This window comes from Elaeis guineensis, chromosome 4 (genome assembly GCF_000442705.2).
Source record: "Elaeis guineensis isolate ETL-2024a chromosome 4, EG11, whole genome shotgun sequence".
Taxonomy (NCBI): Eukaryota; Viridiplantae; Streptophyta; class Magnoliopsida; order Arecales; family Arecaceae; genus Elaeis; species Elaeis guineensis.
The window spans coordinates 137,384,310-137,395,504 of NC_025996.2; the positions used below are offsets into that span (position 1 = coordinate 137,384,310).

The following is an 11,195-nucleotide window of genomic DNA, read 5'->3' on the forward strand; positions in this document are numbered from 1 at the left end:
ACCCAATACCTGAGCACAGGTAGCTGATCACCGTAGCTGAAAATCATGGTACAGAGATCCTTCTGTGTTGCCCAGATATGGAGTCAAAGAGGAGGGGTGAATTGGATCTTTTTGAAATTTTAAAGATTGAATTACTTAAACAATGTGCCAAGGTGAAGAGTGAAGTGTATTAACTTGCAATAGAAAAAATCAAACACAAATAAGAAGGAAGCAAGTAATGAGCACAAAGAACAAGATAAGAGAGGTAAACATTATAAATACAAAGAATTTATTATGGTTCGGTACCAACCTTGCACCTACATCTACTCTCCAAGTCACTACTTGAAAATTCAATCCACTAAATGGATAACAATGGATTACATCATGTCGGACATCTCCGACCCCTGTCTTCCAAACAAGAATACATATTTTTTGGATACAAACCAATCCTCAATACTCCGATTCAAGTTTCGGATCAACCCAAACGAGTTTTGAAATCTTCCAAAACTCAAACACCCAAAAATTATTTGAGAAAAATAGAGTATACAAATTTCAGCACACAAACCTCTTAAATACACATAATAAAAGTAATAGAAATACAATACTTAAGGGGTGGAAGCCTTTGCTATACACTCTCAATGAATTCCACATTTGATTGCTGTTGGAGAGTAGTTGGTGAGGTGCTTAAATGCTTCAATCTCTCTTTTAGGGCTGAAAATGATTTTTCTCGGATTTAATCTTTGAGTTTGCAAAAATCTTGTGATTTTCCATTTGAATAGAGCATTTATAATTATCATTTATCCTTGAGAATATCTTAGAGTTGGTTTAGAGCTGTTGGAGTGTGTTTAATGTACATTAAATGCATTAAAAATAGGCTGAAAGCTAGTCGTTACGCAGCTCACCCACAATGAGATGTCTCACTGGCATTGGGGCATCCCAAATGATCAGACAAAAAGTTTTGCTTTCTGTTTTGATCTCAGCATCTCAGGAGAGGCATCCTATGGGGCGTCCCAATTATATGAGGCATCCCAGGTGGGTTGTCCCACAGCATACCATGATCCAAAATGCTACGTACCGATTGCCCATAAAAGGGGATGATCCAGGTGGGTTGTTTCATCATGTTCTAACCCAATTTTTCATATATTTAAGATTTGAAACTTATCAGAACTCATCCAAACACTCTCAAATAAATTCAAATCAGTTTAGACACTCTCAAAAACCTTCAAAACTTCACCAACTTGCTGAAACTTCAATTTTTGGCATATTTGATGAATCTTTTCAAATCTAATCTCTTAAACTATCTGAAACATCATAAAAATAATCTCCAAACATAAAAAACTTATTAGTAGTCCTCTCAAATGGTCTTTGATCATCAAAATCAATTCTTGGAGTAACAATCTCGTCCTTTTTGATGATGATAAAATATTTGAGTGTTCATAAAAAATATCTTTAAAGCTTAAGTAATTTGAGTTTGTGAAGCACTAGAAGAACTATGCCAAGAATTCAATCATAGAGGGTCATGACATACAAATTTTAATGAATTAACTCATTTAGCTCAAATAATTTATGAATGAAGTAGAGAATTTCTAAAGATTATCCTTATTCAATCAAAATCTATTTTTTTTTGTATGAATTAGATTATTTTGATTATTTAAAAATAAATCTCCCATTTCTTCTATAAAGAGTGTATAAAATTTTTTTTTGATTCTAGTATCAGAGCAATAGATATGAGAAGATATATCTCTTTTCTTTTTCTTGTCTTGATGTTAAAGTAAGAGTGAGATAATTAGAGCAAGAATCAAAAATAAATGTATTGAGTTAATTTGGTATCAGTGCAAAAGTAAGATTAGTAGAGCATTTAAGATAAATAGATTGATCAGAGTAGTTTCTCAAATAATATCAAAATAAATATAAAAAATAGATGTATCAGAGTTTTTTTTTTTTTAAAAAAAACTATGAATCAGTATCAGAGCTATTTTTTTTTAAAAAAAATAGATGAAACAGTATCAGAGCTTTTACTATTTAATATAGAATACTGTATCAGACTAAAAATTATTAAAAAGTTTAAAAAAAATAAAAAAAATTTTAAAAAATTTTAAGAACTACACCATTTTCATACTTTCCCTCAAATGCATGATTTTCTCCATTTACCTTTATTTCTCCCCCTGTATCATTATTATATATATATATATATTTTTTATTCCATTATTTCTCTTTCTTTTGGACATCATCAAAAAGAATAAACTAGAAGAGTAGGATGTTCATAGTGTTAAGCCTAGTATCAAGAAAATAGAGCATGATACCACATTCATCCATCCAACAAGAAATGATACTAAGCATTCATTCATCCAAAGAGACATGAGTAGAAAGGAAACAACCTCATTCATATACACCAAAATAGAGATTACAAGAGTCATAAAGAGCATAAAGCTTTCATACATCCAATCTATAAAATATAATTAAGTAATCTAATACAAAATAAAGTCAGAGAGACTGGACATCAAGTATGAGATCAAGAAAGGTGAGACATAATCAGCCTCATCCTCGATCGAAAGGTCTAGATCGAGAAGAAAATGTTAGAGGATGGAAAGTAATAGGCTGAATAAAGGCTGGCTCACTAGATGCAGAGGGTCTAGACTGAAGCTGAGTCCTGATGGTATCAAGCTGGGACAAAATCTCTCTCACAGTAATTTGGAGCCCATCAAGATCAGCAGATAGGAAGTCTCTAGAGTCTCTGATGTCTGTCCAAAGCAACTCAAAAGAGGAACGAAGCTGACTATGGAGTCTCTCTATCTCTCGAGCCAGATCATCCATCTGAGGTGCCCTCTCCAGTAGAGAGAGAGACTACAATCTGTCTGACCTCCCTCTCTAAGTTAAAAATTCTGTCACTAAATCTGAGATGGAAGCTCTCCACACCCTCCAATCTAGTGCTCAGGTCTGATAGAAGCTCCATCAACAAGAAAATATGTGGCACAATGAATGAATCCAATGATGGAGCAGAGAAAGCACTCGAAGAGGCAGGATGAAACTGCTGTGGCTGTTGCTGTACCTGCTACAGAATTCGCTCCTGATATAGCTGAAATTGATGGAGCTGCTGCAGAATCTGATCTTGGAACTATTGCTGCTGGAATTGGTGAGACTGAAGAAGTTGATCCTGAAATCACTGCAGTTGAACTGATAAAATCTCTGCCACTCTCTCAGTTAGCTGTCCCATATCAATATCCCTCAAACTGAAAGTGGACATGGTATGACTAGATGGGGGGACTCTAACCAAGGGTCCTGCCTCAGGCTCTGAAATAAAGTAAATAACTGGACTCGGCCTGGGCACAGGAGAAGATGGATCCTCCCCCTCAGCATGCTCCTCATCCTCATCACTATCCTCCTCTACAGCATGACTCTTGGCCCCCCAGCCATCCACTCTCACAAATCCTATCCTCTTAAGAGAGTGGTTGTTGTAGGTGTCAGTGTATGACAGCCTACAAATAGCCTCTCCATCAAAACTGACTCCATCCTCTCTAAAGATAACTGTGAGGGTCATACCATAGGGCAAGGGAGCCTTGAACCTGTTCAAGGCATCCCTCATAGCATCAAACATCAAAAACGAAAGGTTTAAGAGAGACTCTGAAACAATATGGTGCACGAGACACATGTCTCTCCCCATCATCAGATCATATCTTTCCTCTCTAGGAAAGAAAATTCTGAAAATCATATGGTGGAGCAGTCTCATCTCCATACTCAGATCCTTAGCTTCAATTTTTAGAAAACCTTCCACATTATCCCTCCCAAGTATGGTCCTAAGTCCAACTTCTTTCTTAGGCAGTTCATCCAAACAACTACCTTCATAAGGCATTTGAAGCAATCTACCTAGTCTTGGAGTATTTAAAATGATTTGAACACCCTTAACAGTAGATTTTAAGACTCCCTCAGAGAAAACCAGATTGGAATAAAATTTTTTCACCAAATATATGTAAACTGGTTCGGACAAGCTCAAAAAAAATTTCCAACCTTGCTGAATTATCTTCTCCCCAATAGAAAATCCATCTTGCTTTAAGAACTTGAAATCAACATTCTTACCTAATGTAATTTTTCTAACAGACAAGGGGATCTTACTTGGTGTCATAGGAGGTGAAGTATGGGTTGGCTCTTCTATAATCTTCTTCCTTCTTTCCTCTGCCTTTAGGGATCTTATGGACTTCCTCCTTTGTGGCATCCTCATCTTGGGGGCCATGATGCAAGAGAAAGGTAGAAAATGATCTTGAGAGTGGAGAAGGATTGGATTGAACTGAAATCAAGGAGGAGAAGTCAGTTTTCGAGAGGTTTCCCACGGATTTGATGGCTAGGATTTGAAAACTTTGGAAAAATAAAAAATGAGCCGTGAGAATTAAGGATTTGAGAAGAATAAGTTTTGGTTTAGAGGGATTTTGAGGTTTTTGGGAGAGCAAGAATGAGGGTTCTTGATTGGGATGAGAGGGAGAGGTGAAAGCTTGGAATTTGAGACATCCCAACTCTCTGTTTTATTGAAAACAGATCGGGTGGGCTCACTTATAAGTGACCTACCCACATGAATGGGATATCCTATGGGATGCCCCATTTAGGGCTCTTTCAGGTGATGAAAAAAATAATTTAAATAAAAAAAAATCAAAAAAAATTAAAAAATGATCACATCGAGTTGAGAAGGTCATGGAGGGTTTATGTAAATTTTGATATGATTTTTGATAGAAAATTTCAACGGATAAAAATCCAAGAAGGTATCCAAATAGTATTGGAGAATTTTTAAATGACTTAAAAAATCCTCAAAAAATGATAGATGGCTCCCAAAAATTAGCATAATGAAATTAAAAATTTTTAGAAGAATTTTGAGAGCAAAATTATAATAGAAATTTAAATAGAAGGATCTAAGATGCCCAATTCTCTCCTAATTTTACAAAATTTATTTTTATTAAGGGCTTTAGTGAAAATGTCAGCTAATTGATTTTCGATATTTATGTATTCAAGCATTATATCATTATTTTGAACATATTTTCTTATAAAATAATATCTAAATTTAATATATTTTGATCTAGAGTATTGAATTGAGTTTTTGATTAAATTAATGGTACTATTGTTATCACATTATATGAGAATATTTTTAAATTCAATGCCAAAATTCATGAGCTGTTGCTTAATCCACAAGATTTGAGCACAGCAACTTTTAGCTGTAATGTATTCGACCTCAACCATAGATAAGGCCACTGAATTTTACTTTTTGCTAAATCAGGAGATTAAATTTACTCTTAAAAATTGACAAATTTCACTAGTACTTTTTCTATCAAGCTTGCATCCAGCAAAGTCAGCATCTGAAAAATCTATTAAGTCCATAGATGATTGTTTTGAAAATCAAAAACCTAGGTTTTGTATTCTTTTTAAGTATCTAAAAATTCTTTTAACAGCATTTAAGTGTGATTCTTTAGGGTTTGATTAATATCTAGCACACATACATACACTGAACATTATATCAGGTCTACTTATAGTCAGATATAATAAAGATCCTATCATATCTTTATAAAGTTTTATATCAACACTTTTACCATGCTCATCCTTTTTAATTTATAGGAAGGGGTCATAGGGGTACTTACAATTTTTGAGGTCTCTATTTCAAATTTTTTTAAAAGCTCTCTTGTGTACTTACTTTAGGTGATGGAGATTTCTTTCTTTATTTATTTGATTTGGAGTCCAAGGAAGAATGTGAGTTCTCCCACCATACTCATTTCAAACTCTCCCTGTATAAGCTTGACAAATTCTTAACACAAATTTTTATTAGTAGACCCAAATATAATGTCATCAATATATATTTGTATGACTAGAATTTTTTTATTTTTTATTTTTATAAAAAGAGTAGTATCAACTTTTTCTCTTAAATAAAAATTTACTTAATCTTTCATACCAAGCTCTAGGAGTTTGTTTTAATCCATATAATACTTTGTTTAATTTAAATACATGATCTAAAAATTTATGATTTTTAAAATTAGGAGGTTGTTCAACATAAATCTCTTCAACAATATAACCATTTAGAAAAGTACTCTTAACATCCATTTGAAACAAATTAAAATTCATAAAGTAAGTAAAAGCAAGTAGCATTCTTATAGCTTCTAGTCTAGCAACAGGAGTAAATATTTCATCAAAATCAATTCTTTCTTATTGATTCTATCCTTTAGCAACTAATTTTGCTTTATTTCTTATAACATTTTCATCTTCATCTAATTTATTTCTATATACCCATTTGGTTCTTATTATTGGATGATTTTTAAGTTTTGCAACTAGTATCCATACATTATTTCTTTCAAATTGATTTAATTCTTCTTGCATGATAATTATTCAGTTATTATCTTTTTCAGCTTCATCTATTATTTTAAGTTCTAAATAAAAAATAAAAGCTACATAATTACAAACATCTCTAAGTGAAGATCTAGTTCTTACACCTTATGTTGGATCACCAATTATTAATTCTTTAGGATGATTGTGGACATACCTCCATTTTCTTGAAAGATTACCTGTGTCTTGAGGTTGCTCTTGAATATTTTGATCATTGATGTTTTCATCCATCTGATCCTTATTTTGTTGATCCGAGTCATTTAGAGTGAGCTCCTTTATTCCATCTTCTATGATACCTGCATCATTAGCACCCTCTCTCTTTCTTGATGGAAGGTCATTAGTTTCATCAAAAATAACATAAATTGACTCTTCCACTACTAGTGATCTTTTATTAAATACTCTAAAAATTTTATTAGAAGTGGAGTAGCCAAGAAAGATAGCTTCATCAGATTTAGCATCAAATTTACCAAAGCTATCTTTGCCATTATTCAAAACAAAACACCGACAACCAAAAACATGAAAATAACCTATATTAGGCTTTCTATCCTTCCATAGTTTATAAAGTGTTTTCTTTAAAATTGATCTTATTAAGGCATGGTTTAGAATGTAATATGATGTGTTAATTGCTTTTACCCAAAAGTACTTTGGAAGCTTGCTTTCACAAAATATGATACGTGCTATTTTTTCTAGTATTCTATTTTTTTTTCAACTACTCTATTTTATTATGGTGTTCTAGGTGCTGAAAAATTATGATCTATACTATTTTCATCACAAAATTTTTTAAAATCTTTATTTTCAAATTCAGTTCCATAATCACTTCGAATAGAGATAATTTGTGAACCTTTTTCATTTGAAATCTTTCGGCAAAATTTAGAGAATGCAAAAAATATTTCATCCTTAGAAGCTAAAAATAAAATTCAAGTAAAATATGAAAAATTATCAATGATTACAAAACTATATCTTCTTTCTCCTAAACTAGTTATCCTTGTAGGACCAAATAAATCCATATGTAAGAGTTCTAGAGCTTTAGAAGTTGAAATAATATTTTTAGATTTAAAAAAAATTCTTATTTGTTTACTTAATTGACATGCATCACATATTTTATTTTTATCGAAACTAATTTTTGGCAAACCAAAAATCAAATTTTTTTTAATAATTTTAGAAAGTGTGTGCATACTAATATGTGCAAGTCTACGATGCCAAAGCCAACTAGTCTCATTAATTTTAGCATTCATGGCCATAAGACATTGCATGCTTTGTAAAGAGAGATTATCCAAATCAATCATATAAACATTGCCATGCCTATGTTCAATGAATCTAGTACTAGCATCAGTGGGACTAGTTACAATGTATATAAATGATTCAAAAACTACTTTATAACCTTTATCACACAATTGACTAATACTTAACAGGTTATGTTTAAGACCATTTACAAGTAAAATATTTTTAATGCAAGTGAAGGGAGTGATACCAATGTTACCGATATCGATGATTTTTCTTTTGCTATTGTCTCCAAAGGTGACCATCCCTCCATTCTTGGCTTCCAATATGATGAATTATGATTCATCATCTGTTATGTATCTTGAGCATCCACTATCAAGATATCATTTTTTTTTATTACTTGTGATGCAAGACACACCTGCACACATGAGATCAAATTTTAACCTTAGCTACCCAAGCTAACTTGGATCCTTTGGGGTTAGTCACAATGATTCATTTTGGAACCCATATTTTTTTAACTTTTCTACCATTAAATTTGTTTGATGAACATGTATATGCTTTATGTCCTACCATACCACATCTAAAGCAAGTAATATTTGACAAATTTCTTGTGGATTCATTGACTAAAATATTTTTGAAGGACTTTTATTTTCTTAGGGTGTTGTAGCCAAGTCCTGCTTTATCATATATAGCCTTTTGACTATCAATAATCATCTGAAGTTTGTTTGAACTTAAAGTAAATTTATCAATTATAGATTTTAACTTTGATATCTCTTTCTTTAGTTTTTGATTTTTTTTTTATAAGAGTTTCATTTTGACTAGAGAGTTTATCTTTTTCTTTTATTAGTGCTTGATTCTTTAGATCTAATTCTTCATTTTTTTTATCCATTTTTTTTTCTTACTTAATTCATGATTGTTTGATTTTAAATTTTTATTTTTAATTCTTAATTCTTTTAGGTCATTTAAGAGTTTATGAAAAGATTTTAATAATTCATCATAAGTAAATTCAGATTGAGTTTCTGATAATACCTTGTTTTTGTGTGCCATAAGGCACAGGTTGGCTTCTTCTTAGATTTCTTCATCAGTGATGGAGTCGTCACTGTCACTCCATATAGCCATCATGATCTTCTTCTTCTTAAATTTTTTTTGGCCTTTCTTGAGCTGAGGACATTCTGATCTGAAGTGGTCAGGCTTCTTGCACTCATAGTAAATTATGGGCTGCTCCTTTTCTTTCTCTTTACTTAGCTCCCTTTTAGTTGGTGGCTTTCTCTTGGTCTCTTATCTTTTTTTTCTCATGAACCGTCTGAATTTTTTTAATGATCAGGGCCACATCCTCATCTTCTTCACTGTTGTTTGATTTTTCTAAGTCATGTTCTTCTTGAGCTGTTGACTTGAGGGCTATGGTCCTCTTTTTTTTGATTTTCTCCTCAGTGTGCTGCTTCATGGTCAGTTCATGGGTCATGAGAGATCCAAGTAGTTCCTCCAATGGTAGAACATTCAAGTCTTTGACCTCTTGGATTGCAGTGACTTTCGCTTCCCATGATCTTAGTAATGATCTGAGCACTTTTCTCACAAGATCACTGTTAGAGTAATATTTGCCAAGACTTTTTAAGCTATTTATGATGTCAGTTAATCGAGTGAACATTTGAGTTATTGATTCTTCAGGTTTCATTTTAAATAGTTCATAGTTGTGCACAAGCATATTGATTTTAGATTCTTTTACTTGATTTGTGCCTTCATGTGCGACTTCTAGCCTCTCTCAAATTTTTTAAGCAGACATGCATATAGAAATATGATTAAATTTATTAACATTCAAAGTATAATATAAAATATTCATGACTTTAGCATTGAGCTGAGCCATTTTCTTATCAAAATCATTCCATTCACCTTCCAGCTTAGGAATAGACATGCCATCAATCAATTTGATGGGTGTGTGTGATCCATTTACCATGACACCCCACATATCATAGTCAAGTGCTTGAATAAAAATTTTCATCTAAGCTTTTCAATAGGTATAGTTTGATCCATTGAAAAGTGGAGATCTGTTTGTAGATTGCCCCTCGGATAGGGATGTGCCAAATTGGACTGCTATGGATCTTTAGCTTTTGATGGTTAAATCAAGCAAGAACTAGAGCATCAAGCTCTGATACCACTTGATGCCCAAATATGAAGCCCAAGAGGGGGTATGAATTGGATCTTTTTGAAATTTTAAAGATTGAACTATCTAAGTAATGTGCCAAGGTGAAGAGTAAAGTGTATCAACTTGCAAAAGAAATAAACTCAAACACAAATAAGAAGTAAGCAAGTAATGAGCACAAAAAATAATATAAGAGAGGTAAGCACAACAAACACAAGAGATTTATAGTAGTTCGGTGCCAACCTTACACCTACATCTACTTCCTAAATCTCTACTTGAAAATTGAATCCACTAAATGAATAACAATAGATTACACCATGTCGGACACCTCCGACTCTTGCCTTCTAAGTAAGAACACTTATTTCTCAGATACAAGCCAATCCTCAACACTCTGATTCAGGATTCGGATCAATCCAAATGAGTTTTGAAACCCTCCAAAACTCAAACACCCAAAAACTATTTGAGAAAAATAGAGTATACAAATTTTAGCACACAAATCTCTTAAATACACACAATAAAATCAATAGAAATATAATACTTAAGGGGTGGAAGCCTTTGCTGTACACTCTCAATGAATTCCACACTTGATTACTGCTGGAGAGTGGTTGGTGAGGTGCTTAAATGCTTCAATCTCTCTTTTAGGGCTGAAAATGATTTTTCTCAGATTTAATCTTTGAGTTTGTAAAAACCTTATGATTTTTCACTTGAATAGAGTATTTATAGTTGCCATTTATCCTTGAGAATATCTTAGAGTTGGTTTAGAGGCATTGGAGTATGTTTAATACACATTAAATGCATCAAAAATAGGTTAAAAACTAACCGTTATGTAGCTCACCCAGAATGGAGCATCCCACCAGCATTGGGGCATCCCAAATGGCCAGACAGAAAGTTTTGCTTTCTATTTTAATCTCAAGATCTCAGGGAGATATCCCATGGGACGTTCCAATTATATGAGGTATCCCAGGTGGATCGTCCCACAGCGTGCCATGATCCAAAATGCTGCGTGCCGGCTGCCAACAGAAAGGGATGACCCAGATGGGTCGTCCCTTCATGTTCTAATCCAGTTTTTCATGCATTTAAGGTTTAAAATTTATCAAAACTCATTCAAATACTCTCAAATAAATTCAAATCAATTTGGACACTCTCAAAAACCTTCAAAACTTTATCAACTTGCTGAAACTTCAACTTTTGGCATATTTGATGAACCTTTTCAAACCCAATCTCTTGGACTATCTGAAATATAATAAAAATAATCTTCAAATATAAAAAACTCATTAATAGTCTCCTCAAATAATTTGTGATCATCAAAATTAATTCTTGGAGCAATATTTTGATTGCTCACAGTCGCACAAGATGTCCGGTCTCCATAAGACATCCACGCGAAGCCCTAGCATTGATCGATTTCTCTGGGAGTGCTAGCTTGTGTGAAAATCTTCTTGATGGCCAATCTTGCTCCTTCGATTCTCTCAGACTCTTTCGAGAATGAGAAAGACACTTAGGAGGAGGT

General features: G+C 33.0%; 1 pseudogene; it reads right to left on the reverse strand.

Moving 5' to 3' along the window:
- The window catches only part of LOC109505734 (uncharacterized), a 30,585-nt pseudogene extending 30,538 nt beyond the window's left edge, over nt 1–47 (reverse strand).
- Between the last annotated feature and the right edge of the window lie 11,148 nt (nt 48–11,195).